Source organism: Macrobrachium rosenbergii, chromosome 17 (genome assembly GCF_040412425.1).
Source record: "Macrobrachium rosenbergii isolate ZJJX-2024 chromosome 17, ASM4041242v1, whole genome shotgun sequence".
NCBI lineage: Eukaryota > Metazoa > Arthropoda > Malacostraca > Decapoda > Palaemonidae > Macrobrachium > Macrobrachium rosenbergii.
In genome coordinates this window covers 11338770-11356269 of record NC_089757.1, presented here as the reverse complement: position 1 = coordinate 11356269, position 17500 = coordinate 11338770, and the positions used below count along the sequence as shown (strand labels likewise).

The 17500-nt window shown below is 38.5% G+C and overlaps 2 long non-coding RNA genes across 3 annotated transcripts in view; one reads left to right on the top strand and one right to left on the bottom strand.

Annotated features, from left to right (window-relative positions):
• Positions 1 to 8706, top strand: part of LOC136847727 (uncharacterized) — a 14400-nt gene extending 5694 nt beyond the window's left edge. The window contains exons 2-4 of the long non-coding RNA XR_010855813.1: positions 2068 to 3709; positions 4705 to 4812; positions 7974 to 8706. This is a non-coding gene — a long non-coding RNA (uncharacterized lncRNA). The remainder of the gene's footprint in view (positions 1 to 2067; positions 3710 to 4704; positions 4813 to 7973) is intronic.
• LOC136847728 (uncharacterized) overlaps positions 8457 to 17500 on the bottom strand; it is a 22020-nt gene continuing 12976 nt past the window's right edge. Inside the window, exons 3-6 of one of the 2 annotated variants that reach the window (XR_010855814.1) lie at positions 14046 to 14451; positions 13703 to 13809; positions 10707 to 10832; positions 8457 to 10498 (exon numbers count right to left, since the gene is read on the bottom strand). This is a non-coding gene — a long non-coding RNA (uncharacterized lncRNA). The remainder of the gene's footprint in view (positions 10499 to 10706; positions 10833 to 13702; positions 13810 to 14045; positions 14452 to 17500) is intronic. The other variant, XR_010855815.1, reaches the window with a different exon arrangement.

Genomic DNA, 17500 nt, shown 5'->3' with positions numbered 1-17500 from the left:
AATGTACGTATAGCTTTTAAATGATCTAGTTCCGACTCCTGATTGTGTTAACAGAATAAATGATATGCCGTTTTAGAAATATCAAGTTTCATTCAGTCCAAAATGACTCCGTTTCTATATGACAATGTAAATGATGTTGTATTTACTTTTTGGTTCTGTTAACCATTTTGAATGGCGTCTACGTATTGTTTTACAAGGCGACTTAACGAATGTTCCCAAAAATGTTAAAACTTCCGTAAGATGTAACTGTTTAGTGCTCAGTATTTGTGAATACTTTTCGCTTCTGTAACTGACAAATGATTTCAATGTGGTGTTTTGAATTGTTAATCTCGTATATGTTACTTTGTATTACGAATTTATTAAAACGACGAATTTATTCAGGTTTTGTTGCGCGAGTAATTCCCTCCCAGCTTGAATGAGTCGACTCTTGATGTTGATGAAGTCATTACAGACGAAATTTCGAAGTCCATCACTATTTTCAAAATATCATGTAATGGCAGAATGTGATATATAAAGTTAGAAGTGTCCTTTATAGTTTGACCTTTCTGCACCATAGATGTAAGGATCAAGTCTTTTCTTTACAGTTTTTTAGTTAAAGCATTCTGTGCATATTTATACCTTTTTATTCCTTGCTGCTGCAGTGCAAGTAATTATTACAGGGAAAATATTACGGAGGTAAAGAAATTACAATACTGATATTGATAAGTTGGGCTGGGCGTATTCACTGTTATCGATAATGGCCTTGGAAACTCTTTAAAAAGGTCATGAGAACAGTTTCTCCTATCACAAGTCATACGGAGTTAAAAGCTTAACTTTGGGAAAAAATGCATTGTTTTAGGGAGAGATCCTCATTAGCGTACAATCTAAAAATCCATTACAGGTGCTTGAATTGTTTTGGGACCTCTGGTAAAGCAGACATTGTTTTTGACTTGGTTGTGGTGCTTTTCCCTTCCGTTAGCAAAAGCCCTAGGCTGTCATCTGTCTACGCATTATTGTTATCAGATTATGAAAACTTGTAAATCGATGCAATACTAGTGGAAGTGACTAGTTTAAAAGGAAAGAGAATGACCAATCATATTGGTTTTCTTGATAATCAAGAGTGACTTTGTATATGCGGTAAGGTTTTCTCTTAGGAGTTTCTGTATTTAAGGTATTCAGTAACGATTAAGCTTTTTCCTAAGCAATCATGTTTATGAATAGAGTTTTTATTACTTTAAGATAAATAGCTTCAGTATGATCTGACTGAGCACTGTTAGTATGTTGAGCAGCTTTGGCATGTATTAGAAATGGTCACTGAAAACTAGACATTGGTGGTGAGAAATACCAAAAGTTTTCTTTAGTATCATATTTTCCACTTCAACCACCCTTCATCTTCTCATATACTGAAGGAAAAATGCTTGGTGAAGGCAGGTGAGTTGGGGGTTTCCCCCACCCCCCATGCAACCACCAGTTAACTACCTTATTCTGCACCAAGTTTTAACGGCTTATTACAGCTCGCGTTGAGGAATAACTCCTACATAAAAGGCTCTGGTTAATATATCTAGGAAAAATACAAATTCCCTTTAATATTAGTTAATTTTTTTGTAAGTAGCAAGTATTTTTTTCAGTCATGTACAGTTAGCAAGATTTGTTTCAGTAAGCATTTGACATTGGAAGCAAGATTTTGCATAACGCACTTCAGTAATCCTTTCAAGAACAACTGATAAAACCTTCCGATAAATGTGACATTTTTATGAACTTTGGATTGTCTGGCACAGAATGCAGGTTGTAGGTGGAGTTCTAGCCTAACAAGATTCAAGTTTTTGGTCTGGAGCTGAGGCCTTACAAATGGCATTCCAAAATGCTTTATTATATAATGAACTTCAACTCAGGATCGGTTTACTATCATGTACATTACTTCTGCAAAATGTGCTAGAGTTTGTTCCCAGTTTTAACTGGTTTATATATTTCTCGTACTGCATTTTCTACGGTCAGGGGGTATGTAGGTTTATATTAGATTCAAAAGTTTTAGGTTACACCACAAAATACTTTAGTAAGTTTCCTTCATCGAGATTTTCTCATTTACAGGTTCAGTGCTACTGCAGGAAGGTCACTCAGCCTTGAAAATCTCTTAGTCTTCTAACAGAGAGGGGCCACTAAATGGAAAACAGGGAGAAAGGAGAAAAATGTCACAAAAGTATGGTATCAAATGTTCATGGTCATATTGAAGATGAACAGAATATCTAACAGACAAGAATTTTTTAGTAGAGGTCAGATATAAGGAGACTGACCTTCGATAATAAATAAGTACGTCTTTTTAGCAAAGAAAAATAAAGATGTAAAATTAAAAGAAGAAAAGCACAGTTGATATTGTTGAGGTGCAAATACCTAGAAGAGAAATTCACTGGAAAGGGATTAAATATATTGCTTCAAAGAAGAAAACTGTAAAACTGCCTGGGGAATAGGTAAAGAACACAGATAAACAAAAATAGGGGTATGGTCGTAGAAATAATGCAACAAATACATGACACAGCTGTGTTACTAACTTTGTCTGCCAATACTGAAACATGAAGCAACAATAAGGAGAGGGAGTTGAGGGAACAGGAGAATTTGCACCACTATAGGGTTATTTAAGAGTTATGTTTGAACAACTACTTTGTACCTCATACTTTTGAGTCTTTAGGAATCAGTGTTAGGCCAGTCTCGGGTAGAATAATATATAAAAACTCTGAAGAGGCCTAATGAAAAACAAGTTTTTAAGAAGGTCAATGAAGGTGAAACTATGCTGCATGAGTGCTGTTGATCGTTAAAACAAGAAATGACTAACTAAATAAAATGGGATACAAGAAAAATAGCTTAGATTAAGGAAAAAATATATGTACAAAAGGTAAAGCAAATGTTCTGCACCCTTCCCCAAAGAACAGTGTTCCTACAGATGAGTATATGAGCTGAGAGGAACCAGATCCACAGGTGCTGTTGATGAATAGAATATCATTAAACTCATACTAGACAAGACCCTCTGGCTTAAATGCTGATACATGAAGAACATCAAGGAAGTTAAGCATTCAGTTCTCAAAGGCAAGGAATGAAAATTAGCTTAACTGAGAGTTCACTACTGAGGCAAGTTGCCCTCTCTAAAGGTAGCCATATGAAATGATAATCGCCATCGAAACTGGAGAGTCTTTTGATCTTTCAACAGTGAGAAAGAAAACTGCCGAAATACGAGAACGGATTGCAACAATGGAGACGTATTCTGCTACTAAAGAAACATATCAAATTACGGTATACAAATGATAGGTAAAATATAAGTTTATTACAGACTATCCTTTCAATTTTAGTCTACACCAAGCTTAGAAAAGCAGAAGCAACTTGTGGCGGAGAATGAATCATCCAAAGCAGTCAGAAAATGTGAAGTACATGAAAATTGAAATGTTAAACATAGCAGATCAGTGCTCTAAGTATTAGTTTATATTGAAAACTCTAAAGTATCCCCCTTCAAGTGTAACTACATGTAGGAGCATGGATTAATGAAAGCAGGTCGCAACGAAAACATTAGACGGATATTGAAGAGAGGTATGAGCAGAAGGGTTAGTTTTCATGAAAACTGTAAATGGCAACTTGACAAGGTGGCCAGCCTACAAGATCAGACAACGAAGACCTCCAAAAATTAACGCAAAGAGGGGACAGACTTCCGTAGAGGCTCATTCCACTGAAGACAACGTTATCACAGGTAAGTGTTGAAGGCTTAATATGAAATCCTTTTATATATTCTTTGGAAACTGAAGGCAGATAGGGTGTGCTGTGTTGACCTTTTATTTCTTGAATATGCACATAAGAGTACAATCTAGAATAGAGAATTGGAAACCGAAAATAACCTTTAAGTGGTAGTATTAAAGGAAGCAGGAAATTAAATTTGATATTTATTGCTTAGCACAAATCTTGGTGTACAATACATGGCTGCTGCTAAGAGGTTTGTAGAATTTGAAGGTAACCCAGAGAATGAGGTTTAAACATGCAAGATTTATGCTATGTTTATATGATTCTGGGCTGGTCTGTTTAAAGAGTACAAAATAATTGTTAGTCATTGAAGTATATGATCGTTTCGTTTGTGAAGATGGACGTGGATTTTATTCAGACGTCTCATGAAATGGGAAAATTTTGGCCCTGAATCAGACTGTGAACTGACTAGACTGAATCTACCTTTGAACAAAATTTAAAAAGAATTTACATAGCTGTTTGCGTAGAAATCTAAGGTCAGTGTGAGGTTAGGGTACTCGTAAAATCCACTTTTCACTTTGGAGAACAAGATGTAAATAATTCATGAGACACCAGTGTATAACCTAAGTAGGCCAGTTGGTTTATGTGCGTAGGACTAATAAACATTATGGAATAAACTACTAACTTTTCACTAAGTCTTAAACTCCTAGAGAAGGATGGCTTTAGATTCAGAGACACTACCTGAACTACTATATAATGTAGAACCTAAATAAACATCTATAATTTAATTGTATCGCTTTAAAAATTTAGATTATTTTTAAGAAATGTTGAAAGCGCTTTGAAAGGAGGATAATTAGATAACGATGACATAATCTGAAAGTTTCCTTACTTTCCCTGCAACTTGAACAGTTTCTGATAACATTTAAAAGCACAAGGATTTCACAGCATTTTATTTAGAAATGGCTTACACTAACATTACCAGCTCTAATTCAAGTTTTCTTCCTTTAGGAAAATTATATTGGAAAGTACGAGGGAGTGAAGGATGAGGAACACCCAAGCACTGTGTTCTTTGGTGGGGCGAGACCTGCTTGTCGTGTGTATTCCCAGCCAGTAAAGGTAAGGCACAGACAAATCTGAAAAAGTTCTTCCGAACTTTGAATAAATGAGACCTCAAAAAAACATTGATTGACTGTATAAAGTAGATTCTGATGCAGTATTTGGTGCATTGTTCGCCATTTAACTCTACTTAAAAACTGAAACATTTTATTGCACAATTGATCATACTCTACAAAGGCAGTTGGGGACTTTAGAAGTATTTGGAACTGAATAGGTGCTACACGGGTGGTTTGTTAGTAGTAAAGTTTACAAGTAAAACTTTTGGGTCAAAAATTCCTAAAAGAAAATAAAACCTCAATATACTTGAAATGTAGTTAATGACTTGCTTAAAATGCAAACTTAAGACATGTTGCACTGGGGAGGAGTGATGCCTGAGAGCAAAGTGGAAGTCTGGGAGAATGCCTGAAATTATTTTAAGTTTCTGAAATACGTAAGATTTATTTCAGTACACATTTCTCACATCTTATAGCAAAGCACTGTAATGATAGGTGTCTTTCAGGTTGAGGACCTTCCTTCAGTGTTGTTTGAAATAGCTAGATGAGAAACTTCAGTAACCAAAGGAAGCACGGTTGTGCTACGTTACTCAGTGATCAAATGGTCAAGATCTGATATTTAAGACTGTTGATGATAATTAGTGAAGCATTATGCGAGCTAAAAGTAACAGGTTTTGACTAATAAGTCGTCTAAATCTCATAAAGCTCTCTGAAATTTTTAGAAATATCTCGAATCTTCTGCATTCAGCACTGAAGGACCAGAGTTTATTTAAGTCTGAAAACATAATTAAGATGAACCATCTTTGCTGAACTATCTTTGTTTAAATACCCCTTTGATGTGACAGTTGTTGGACTGATATTGAAGGTAAAATCTTTTTATGAATTTTAACCTTTCCTCAGGTACACGAAAGTTAAGAGTATATGAAATAAGAAAAATCTAATCGCAATAATCTTATAGGCTTACACGCAGTATAGTTTTACAGTTCATAAGCTTGTAAACCATTATTAAAACTCGTTTTCAGTTTTGATAACTAATGTTTGATTAACTTTTGAGGTTAATAATAAATCTTAATTTCTTTAGCTTTTAAAAATTCAAGGCTTGGAATTGGCATTGTTAGGGATTATTAAGACATTTTATTTAAGGTGTTTAGATTGGATCAAGTTGATATCACGGACTCCCATACGATTATGGTTCGTTGCTCTGTCAAAATAATAGTACTTTTGATCCTCCGGCCCCCAGTCATCTATAGGACCTGTGTGTCATTTACGTCAGAGAGCTACTGTAGTTAAATGTACACATAAGAATTTATGCATTCTTATGTAGCTATGGAATTTTTACGTTTTCAGACTCCTATATTGGGGGCAAAATTACACATTCCTCGTCACCTGTAGAATTTCATTAGCTCCAAAGCTGTTGATGGAAGTTTAGTGCAACAGCAGCTTCCTTCTAAAATCTCAGAGAAAAATTTCATCCACAGCTTTAGAAAAAAGAATTTGCAGATTTTAATAATTTGTGTAGTATGCTTTCGAAATTCTGAAACATTAATCAGTCATTTGAATTTATCTGGAATTTTTGGTTGTAAAATAACTTTTGACATTAATTCTTGTTTTTCATGAGATGGCGGCTTTAATTCTAGAAAACATCTGAAGTATCCCTTTTTTATAAATATGAATAAATAATTTCTAGTGTGAGATAAAAAAAATTGAAAGCTGCAGCTAATTCTTATTTCATTCTACAAATACGCTCATTAATTTAAGAATCTATCTTTAAATTATTTAAAATTTAGTATTTATGAAGTTAATGAGGCAGATTGATAGCCACCATCTATGACCTTCAGTCTTTACAATAAGATGGTAAGCTGCAGCATGAAGATGTCTTTTCTTATTTGGGTATGTCTGAGTTTTAAGTGTACAAGATTGAATCAGATCACTCAAGTGTATCTGCAAAACTGTGTACTTAAAGTGTTGTTTTGGCAACACAATGTATTGTAGAATGACAGAGGTCATCAAATCTTTTATTTGATTAATATTTTGAGAATTGTTTAGTTAGAGGTTGATGGACCGAACGTGAAAATGAAGCGTTCTCTAGACTGCTGAAGAGCTTTAGTAAAATATTGTGTTGCTTAGAGTAAAGATATTGCCTGCCCATTTTATCTCAGATCAGAGGTTTTCAAGCTATTATAGACCGTGCTGGTACCATAACTGCCTTATTAGATCCCCTGTTAGTGGAGAAAATGTGTACATGTAATTAAGAATGAACACAATGGCTTAGGATAGGAGTAATGTTGCTACTGGTGTATTTATGCTAGTTTTTCCGTGCATAAATCTCTCTCTCTCTCTCTCTCATGGTATTCATCAAACACTTGTTAAACTTCGTACGAATGAAAACTTTGCTTGGAGAGAGAAAGAAATACAGGATTATGCAGCTGAATTAGGTGGACGCTCAAAATCAGTACCATTTGAAGTTTTAGACAATGGACTGGGAGTAAATGACAATGAGAGACTGAAGAAAGGCGTTTGTGGACTATAATTACAAATTACTCTTAAAATAGTCTTCTACAGGAAAATCAGTTTGTTACAACAACCGGTTATTACTGGATATAGGGAAAGTTTCGAAAATCTTTACAAGATTATTCCATTTTAGCAGTCTTTTCTCTCTCTCTCTCTCTCTCTCTTAATTGACTTTCCGAGGGTGTTAATCCCCCAGCTTCTAAGCAAGTGTTTGTGATGAGGTTGCTAGCCCTATCTCGTATACACACTGGTTGTAACCCACAATAGACGACTAATAACTGCTTAGGTCAACTGGGGACAATACAGATTTTTCAGAAAACAGCCACAGACGTTTTTTTCTTGTGGGATCAAACTCGGGTTTTTAGCTGAAGAGGCGAGATAGTTAACCGTCTGATAAAAATTCAGTAGTAATAAGAAACTCTTGTTAGTTTTTAGTGAAATTTGCATTTTAGACTTGTTTCATTTTATTTAACTGTAGGATTGAATGGAACTTATCTATGTATCCTTGATAATACTACTTATTCCTACAATGAAAAAGACCTGTGCATAGGATGCTTGAATCTTGATTGCAGTTAATTATGTCCTTATTTTGAGAAGTTGCAAACAAAAAGACTTGAGTTTTCCATGATGTAATTAACTTGTTTCTTGTCCTTTCAGGTGTTCTTCAGCTTACAAGTTCAAAAAGAAGCTTTAGACGAACTTTTAAGAAAATAATCCGAAGAATTTGTGTAACGCCTACACAAATACATGTTTAATGAGGATAAAATGGGAAGTGCACGGGTAATTGTAGTTCTTTGATGAGATACATGAGATAGAGTTCTTCAGATGGAGCCGAAACTACACAATTAGAGGATCTGGTTTTACAGAAGATCGAAATAATGCAACTGAATGAAAAGTGTATTGAAGAAAGGTGTAATTGAAGTTTGCGGACTGTCAGCGCCAATAGCTTTACAGTGCCAAGAGGATTTGAGGCAAATACGATAGGGGTGGGATGATAATGGTGTTAAGAACACTGACCTAGTCACGTGAAAATATTGAAATGGTCTTACAAAGGTTATAGCTAGCCCTAAGTAAAAATGATAATAATGATAAGATTTGGAACTATTTATTATAATTTGTTTATTGAAACGATAATAATGATAAGATTTGGAACTATTTATTATAATTTGTTTATTGAAACTTACACTAAGAAGCCTCTCCACTCTTGGATAGATGTAGTCTTGTGGGTTGTACAATTTAAATGCTTTTTTTTCTAACACTTCCTATGGGTTTAGAATACTTTCTCTGCAACTTTATATGCAAATATGGCCAAAACAAAATAATTAATTCTCTCATTTACAATATGGCACAATTACAATTTAATATTTTACATTATAAAGCACGACGAATCGGACTATCTCACTTCTGGGACGCATATACCACTGGCCTTTCGTCATCGCGGATGTAAAGTTCCCCCTGCTAGGCGCTGATCTCCTAGGACACCATGGACTTCTAGTCGACGTTGCAAGACAACGCCTCCTCGACACAGGAACCTGTCACTCCCGTCAGCTCTTCACCAGGCCTGGAATGCCCACCATCTGCTCCACAGCCCCCACGGCTACACGTCCCTCCATAGGAGTTCCCGGACGTTTTCAAACCAGAGCTACGCCAGTCACCTGGGGCTTCAGTAAAGCACGGCATCTTCCATCACACCAACCCATGCCAAGTTCAGACGACTGTCTCCACAGAAGTTACAAGATGCCAAAAGGGGCCTTTGTAGAGATGGAATGGATGAGCGTCTAAAAAAGCATCAAGCCCGTGGGCTTCTCCCCTCCACTAACATGCAAGACCTGATGAGCGCCCTCCGTGGAGCGAAGATTTTCTCCAAGATGGACCTGCTGAAGTCATACTTCCAAGTCCCTATGCATCCCGATGACATCCCAAAGACCGCCATCATCACGCCCTTCGGGAGCTACACATTTTCCTATTCCACGTTCAGTCTCAGGAACACAGGTGCCACATTCCAGTGCCTAATGGACACCATCTTGGGGGATCTGCCTTTCTGCATCTGCCCACGCCCCCTAGTACCTGCTTCGAGGAGAAGGCAGGTGTTCGACATACGGTCTCTCCCATCCATCAGGGCGCACAACGGCGTGCCTCATTGACTAACAAGTTTATCTGGCATGGCAACAACGAGGACATTCGCCAGTGGACAAGGAGCTGCATCCTGTGCCAGGCGAGCAAAACGTCCCAGCACACAGAGTCCGGGGTTGGCGACTTCCCCCAGCCTCGTCGGCGTTTCAGCCGCATCCACATCGACGTCGTCGAGCCCCTTCCGCAATTTGGAGGAGCCAGATACCCTGACAATCATAGACCACTCCACCCCACTGGTCTGAGGCAACCCCCATGGAGGAGGTATCAACAGCATCATGTGCAGAGGCCCTCCTCTCCAGTTGGATCAGCCATTTTGGAGTGTTAGACAGCATCACTACACACAGGGGTCCAGCTTTCCTGTTAGAGCTCTGGGTCTCCTTGGAACTCCTGATGGGCACAACTCTACACAGCACAACGGCCTACAACCCCACAGCGAACGGCATGGTTGAGAGGGCGCACCGCTCTCTTAAGGCAGCTCTTACGTAAGGCACACTGCACCGACGAGAGGTGGAAGGAACAGCTGCCCTGGGTCCCTACACCGCACTGAAAGCAAATGGCGACGCCTCCCCTGCTGAAAAAGTCTATGGGGAGACACTGGCCGTCCCTGGAGAATTCTTCCCGCCATCGCCGACACACCCCTCCCAAGGTTGAGGGAACTTGCACAGAAGTTCGCGCCCTGCCATAAGGCCTTCACCGACAGAACCACCACCTACGTCTTCGTCAGGGTGGACACCCGTCGGCCACTCTTAATCAGGCCCTACAGGGGCCCCACAGCGTCATCAGGCACACCTCCTTGACATCCACAGGCAGGAAGACTGGATCACCATTAATAGGCTGAAGCCGGCATTTCTGTTAGACAGTGAAGTACATGAGGAAGAAAGCAGGTGCCCCAGAGTTCCCCCTAGTACCTCCCCACAGAGACACCCGCTCCCCCACCAAAGCGGGGTCCAGGAAGGTCCAGGAAACACACCGAGCCAACCCCAGATGTCGGTTCCACCCCACGCCCACAGTTCTTCAGGAGCAGGGGTCCTCTCCGACTGCCTCAGCATCTGCGTGATTAATGTTAAAAAATTTTATTTTCATCCAATAATTGCTATGATTAGTCTTGGGGGGAGTACTTGTAAGGGTGTCAAAAAAGCCTCTCCTTTCATACATACATTAATCACGTCATATACGTTACTTGTTGATATTTCAAACTATGTATCTCAAGGTATGCATCATTGTACGGCCTGTCCGCCGATATATATATACACTTGCCTTTTACATGTTCTGTTCTGTAATGCATTTAATGCAAGTCTTTTTATGCCTGTTAACAAACGCAACCTTCGTATGGACGCAGCAGGGAGCCTCAGGTTGCTTGCTACCTTTCCTTATTATAAACACCTGTTGGGAGAATTAAAGGATCAGTCTTTCACTTCTGACATTTCTTGAACCTCACAGTAAAAGTAATACAAGTTTTGCCATTACATACATCTCAGTATACATGAATACATATACAAGTTTTGCCATTACGTACATCTCAGTATACATGAATACATTTGTAATACAAAACTTTTTCTTTGCAAAATTGTTATTTTTTCATGGAAACAAACCTCCTCATGGAAAATGTGCCTACATATGAAGTTTTAAATAAATTTAATTTGTAATACTTACCTAAACACCTGAATTCGCCCTTAATCCCACTAGCCCAAAAAACTACCAATCCCACTACTGTATTGGGAATTTTAACAGCCAGCGTTACCAATGCTGCAGGTATGGGAAGTGGGTGGTGGGAATCATTCATGGTGGGAATCATTCAGGTGTTCGGGTAAGTAATAAAAACTTCATATTGCAATACACTCCCTGAACACCTGAATTCGCCGGATTAACAATATTTAGAGGAGGAGGGATCAATTCTATTGCACGCCTTTTGACAACCGCAGAGATGGTAGCTCACCAATCTGCTCTGCATAAAATATCCATTTAGTCATACACTCACCATATCAATCAATACTTTCAGTGAAGAGACATGTTGGAGAGTAATTTGACTGATGGTCAGTCAAGTCAGTACTCTTGGTCCGTTGACCCCCCATGTGGCTCTTCAGAACCTCTCATGTACGGAGGAGAATGAGGCAGAGTGCAGAGCCGCTGTCCCTCCTGAAGAACCATCTAAGTTTGCGGCACACCCCTTTTCACAACAGCAGAGATGGCAGCTCACTGATCTGCTCTGCATAGTATATCTATATACACTCACCTTATCAATCGATGCTTTTGGTGACGAGACATGCTGGAGAGTACTATGATCGCCCGTCAGGTCCGTACTGTCTCGGTCCGTCGACCTCCCATGTGGTTCATCAGAACCTCTCATGTTACATGAGAGTATGATGAACCTCCCATGTATGGAGGGGAATGAAGCAGTGTGCCGAGCTGCTGATCCTCCGGATAAGGCCCGCTAATCGACAAGCGAAGAAGTAGCCTAACCTACAAGAGCACCCCCTTGTACTCTCTTGGGGAAACTATCAAAGACTATGAAACTTAAAACGTACTAAACATAAGTTCATGTGATTATACTATCACTGTTGCCTAAGAATTCTAAAGACTAAAAGGAATTCCTCTATCTAGATAACCTAAGAATCTCCTCATTAAGTGAATACCACCTCAGCTAAATGAATGCACCCTAGATAACAGACTTCGCCACTACATGTGGACCGAGAGAATAACCCTCCGAACCTCCACACTAAGTGAACAGCACCTCAGTTAAATGAATGCACCCTAGATAGTAGACTTCGCCGCTACATGCTATGAGGCGAATTGAACGTCTTTTAAGTAAAGGAGGTAAACACTGAGACAGACTTCCAAGCAGCTGCCTCCAGAATAGAAGGCACTGAATAATTCCTTAGAAAGGAAGATGAAGTGGACATACTCCGAATACTGTGCGGTCGGAGAAATACAGAGCTTAAGACAACGAAGAAGAACCCTGAGAAGCCTGGGAAATCACCTCCCTCCAAAAGTAACTAATTGCATTCTTTGACAGCAGACGGGAGGGATTCCGCAGAGAGACTAAGAAGTGTATGCGGAAGCGGATGGGGTTTCTCAACCTTTGAAAAATAGGCTTTAATGCTCGCACTGGACGTAAAGATATCTCCGCTGGATCGCCGGTAACGAACACTTGCAGATAAAGAACTTTAAACGAACGAGGTAGAGTTTGAACCTCCGACTCTGTCTTCGCCACAAATACCAGAAGACAGACAAATATGTATCATTTCTCGCATAGGAACCCAACCTAGAAACTGCCTGAAGCTCGCCCAACCCTCTAGCTGAAGCTAAAGCCGTAAGAAAAAGCAACTTCTTAGTCAGTGTCTTAACGTTATAGCTTCAATGGGTTCAAAGGCAGGGGAACGCAAGAAAAATATTGAAGTACTTCCAACAAGTCCCACGGAGGGGCCCGAGTCGGCAAGACAGGATGTTCAATCTTAAAAGAACGTGATAAATCATCGATTATCTTACTACTAGAGATTTTTGGAAAGTGGAAACTAATTGTACTGCTAATCGTTGAGCGGTAGTCAGCAACAGCCGAATACGAAAGACCCTTAACTTTCCGGAGGAATAAAAGAAAATCGGCTATTTTGGCTATGGAAGGTCTAGAGGTGGAATGACATTCCTTATGACACTAACTTCTATACCTTGTCCAGCTGAACCTGGTAAGGCTTATGGGTTGACTTTCTCAAGCTAAAAGAAAGCTGTCTAGGCACAGCTTTAGGGAGTCTGGACTGTCTAGCAGCTCTCTCTACAGTCGCCCTGCAACTAGGTACAGCACGCGAGGGTTTGGATAATAGTGGTGAGAATGCGGTTGTCTGAGAAGAACCTTTACATACCTGAACACTTATCGGCTCAGAAATGCCTACACGTTGTACCATCATGCCCACACACTTTGCAAACCACAAATTACAAACCAAAGTTCAGCCATTCTTGCTTTGGTGTAAATGAATGAATAACAAAGAAAAGTACCGACGTGAAGATCCTCTTTTGACGCGTGCGTGAGGCAAGAAAAAATACTGTCAAAAAACATCAAATGAACTGGGAGCAAGCAACTACAAAGTGAAACAGAGGACTTCTCCTGGACTTGTTATAGGAGCTCACACACAAGTTACACACCACTAAGCTAGTTTCACCATCTGCTCAAGCATCCAGTTTCTCTGCCATTGCTGAAGCTTTGGCACAAGTAAAAATAAAAGGTTTGTAACTCGTATGAATGTACAACTGAACAAAATTACTAATGAGAGAGAGAGTTGCGGGCAATGGAGAAATTCAGACGAACACAGGATTACGATCTTGATGCGTTGTGGGCTTCTCTGTCATGATGACCCCGAAATCCGAAAACCTGAAAAGTCATAATTGAGAATCAGATACAAAATTGTATTCTTTACACCACCTAGTAAATTACTTACTATGAACCTCAAATGTACAGCTTACATATATATCACACAATATTAAACCTTATGTGTAGTACCTACTGCATTTTTGTAAGATTATTATTATTACTAATATTAGTATTGAGACTACTATGAAGTTCATCCAAACATTTCAGTACTGTTTCTAATCTCCCTTAAGACTCACCCAAAGGAGGAATGCAATGTTAAAGAAGTTCAACAGCTGAAGGCTTAAAGGTTTGAAGGTCGCTAATGAGCGGCAGAGGCAAAGGGCAGGTCGCCGTATTAGTGTAAAACGTCCCTGAAACAGAACGTGATCAACATCCAAGCTAGGAATAAGGGGAACCAGGCAGTGGGGCTGATGATAAATCACGTAGACCTGTGGACCTCCCAAAACCTCCCATCCCTGTGTATAGCTCACAGACACAGTACGGTTAAGTTTACCAGTCAAATCTATCAGACCATATGCAGGGCTTATAACAAAATCCAACAGTAATCCTACCAGACAGGCAATGCATGATCGAGTCCACTCTGATGCAAATGCTCCTGCAATCCATAATGATGCAAATAATGCTTTTGTCATAGAGATTAGTCTGAAAATGGAAAAAAGTGAAAACATCAAAAAATAACAATAGAGGTAAATCTTCCAGTGCCTTGCATAACACCTCTATCTCCTTCTGCCTCTTATTTTCAACTGTCTAATTTGCTCTCCTCCCAGTTGTCTATCCTACCTACCTCGTCCATATTTCATTGTACATTTATACCATGCTTGAACAATGGTTTGGCCTTACCATAAAAAAGGGATGAAATAAAGTTTGAAATCGAGTTCAGAAAAAGAATGCAAATGAGCTAACACCTTGACTTGAAAGCAGTGAATTTCAGCACATCCTTCCATGAAATGACTAAATTTTTTGCAAGAACAAGACTGATTCAATTATTCTTTCACATTTACTAAAATTACAAGGTACAAAAATATTGAGTCCTCACTATCCTAGACTAATAACATTATTACTATTAAATTAATTCAACAGGAAAACTATTTTGAATTACTTCGATAACCAAGAGTGAAGTGATCATAGGAAGGGATGAAAAGTGTTGCTCCTTGGAAAAGCATTAGAATTCTGGAAGAAAGGTCATCCTTCCAAGTGACGGTAGAAAGAAAGTTATACAGAGACGTGCCTCGCAGACTTCAATAGTTCATCCAAGGAGACACCTTTATAAAGAATGAGTAAGAATGAATGAAACGCGCAATTATGTCAATCATTTCATCTAATATATTTTTGAACTGACTGGTAGTGGTACCATTCACAACCTCGGCTGGAGAGAGAGAGAGAGAGAGAGAGAGAGAGAGAGAGAGAGAGAGAGAGAGAGAGAGAGAGAGAGAGAGAGAGAGAGAGAGCATTTTAAAATTTCCTTTATACACTTAACAAAACGATGTATCTATGAAGAGGCAAAGACTATGCGATAAGAAGCAAGCTAAAATGAATTTCATTGGTTATTTTGTGCTAAAACCTTGCTTGTTTCTTTGCCTACCCCATCGCCAACCCTCACTGTTCTCAATTCGTTATCTGCTAACCTTGACAACCAAAATTTCCTTGTTCGCACAAGGCATGTCTGTGTTTCAGAGTTCGAGCAGATTTTTCCCCTCTCCCAGTACAGTAGTCTTACTTTGCCTGGTTTCCTGTTCAACTGTCCTCTTCTCATCAACAAAAAGTTATCCCGTTAGAGATCAAACTTCGCCAGTTTTTATTTTTCATAGACGAGCCTTTGCCAGATTTCATTACTTAACGGACACATCACGTCCAGAAAAATATGAAATTAATATTTCTTATTTATAAAATAATCCAGTAAATGATGTAGACATGACATGGTGGATTCTGCAACGAATGAGACCAACACTTGCCTGTCTTATCTTGTAAACGTAACTTATTTTATTCCAGAGTGACTAACCCATCATGTCCTGCTCTGTACCGATTTCCCACCCAAAGGAACAGTTAGCATGTATTTGCCTGCCTCATACAGACCGCAACCTGGACCAGCGATTCATTGGGTGTGGTTTTGCTGTGCTACTTTTTCCCTTTCTGGAAGTGAATCTATAATTAAACTATTGCCAAGTTTTTGTTTATAATTAGTATCTTGCTTACTTATAATGAAGATTATGTTATTCGTAGGAGTTGTACTGGGAGTTAATATTTAAAGCTGTGTCATGGCAACTTTTAAACTCATGCATACATATTGTACTTTTCCAATGTTTCCCTGAAGAATGAATGCACGACTTATAGTGCTGTAGTTCTTAGTTAACGATGAATATCACACACATACAGATACTATAAAGTATTACTCTTACCATAAAAGCTACTACACATTTAAAAACTTTATGCACAGTATTCATAGATACAAAGTGCACCTACAAAACGAATGCAAAAGTGACATTGCAAAACTGACTGACGCACAAGCAATCCTAACACTCCCGACTAACTCTGACTTAGACTTAATATTTTCACCTTCAATATTAAGTGGAAAATTTAGGCGTTAAAAAGCTAGTTTATTGTGTACAAAATTATATATCAAATATTAAAATATAAATTAGTTTTCAATAATACAATACTTAAAATATAAAATTAAAATATAATGTTAGTGTTTCAATAATACAATACTCGACAACAAAGTCAAATATAAAATTTTCAAATAATACTGACATTTTTGAATCATGTCACACTTCCAATCACCGCCAGGTTTCTTACCGCCAGACATACGTTTTATAAACACACAATATTTTAATAGTATGTTTTTGTTTTTAGCTTTCTTGAATGAGGAATGTTTGTAAAACAAAATTTGTTACATTAGGAGTTGGTGGAATACAACATACATAGACAATCTTTTAAGGTTACAATGGCTGGAAGGATTAAGCTGGAAAGATTCTGAGCTTCGTAGATTTTGCCATTTTTTCTTTTAATATTAACTTTCATGATTATCGCTGTTCTATTCAATTATGTACCAGGAATAACGTTTTTTTAAGAGTATCATGCAAAATGTTATGAAATCAACAATACATGCAGGCACATCTGTACTTGAAAAAAAAAACACCATATGCACTGCATGTGACAGCATATTTTCATTTGTCCGCTGATTTTATGCTGAGCAGCTACCGCTTTGTAATCAAAACTTGGTATATTCACGTTGAAAATCTCATGACATTTCCTCCAAATATTTAGTGTGTGTGTGTGTGTGTGTGTGTGTGTGTGTGTGTGTGTGTGTGTGTGTGTGTGTGTGCGCGCGCGCGCGCACGGCTCATTAAAGTTTTACTTATTTGGTATAATCTAAGAAAATTGACAAAATCATTAAACCTGTCCGAAACCCGTCACAAGTTACTCGAGTTTAGGCTACCATGTGTCAGGTTTTGAAATACTGAGTAAATACGCAATGCACCATATTTACAGCACACATTAACATTAATCACACTTTATTAAGAATAGAATAGAATAGTATAGAATTTAGCCAAAGGTCAAACACTGGGACCTATGCACACATCATTAAGGATATTAACTTTATCAAGACTTGAAGTTCAGTAACGATACATAACTAGAGAAGAGAGAGAGAGAGAGAGAGAGAGAGAGAGAGAGAGAGAGAGAGAGAGAGAGA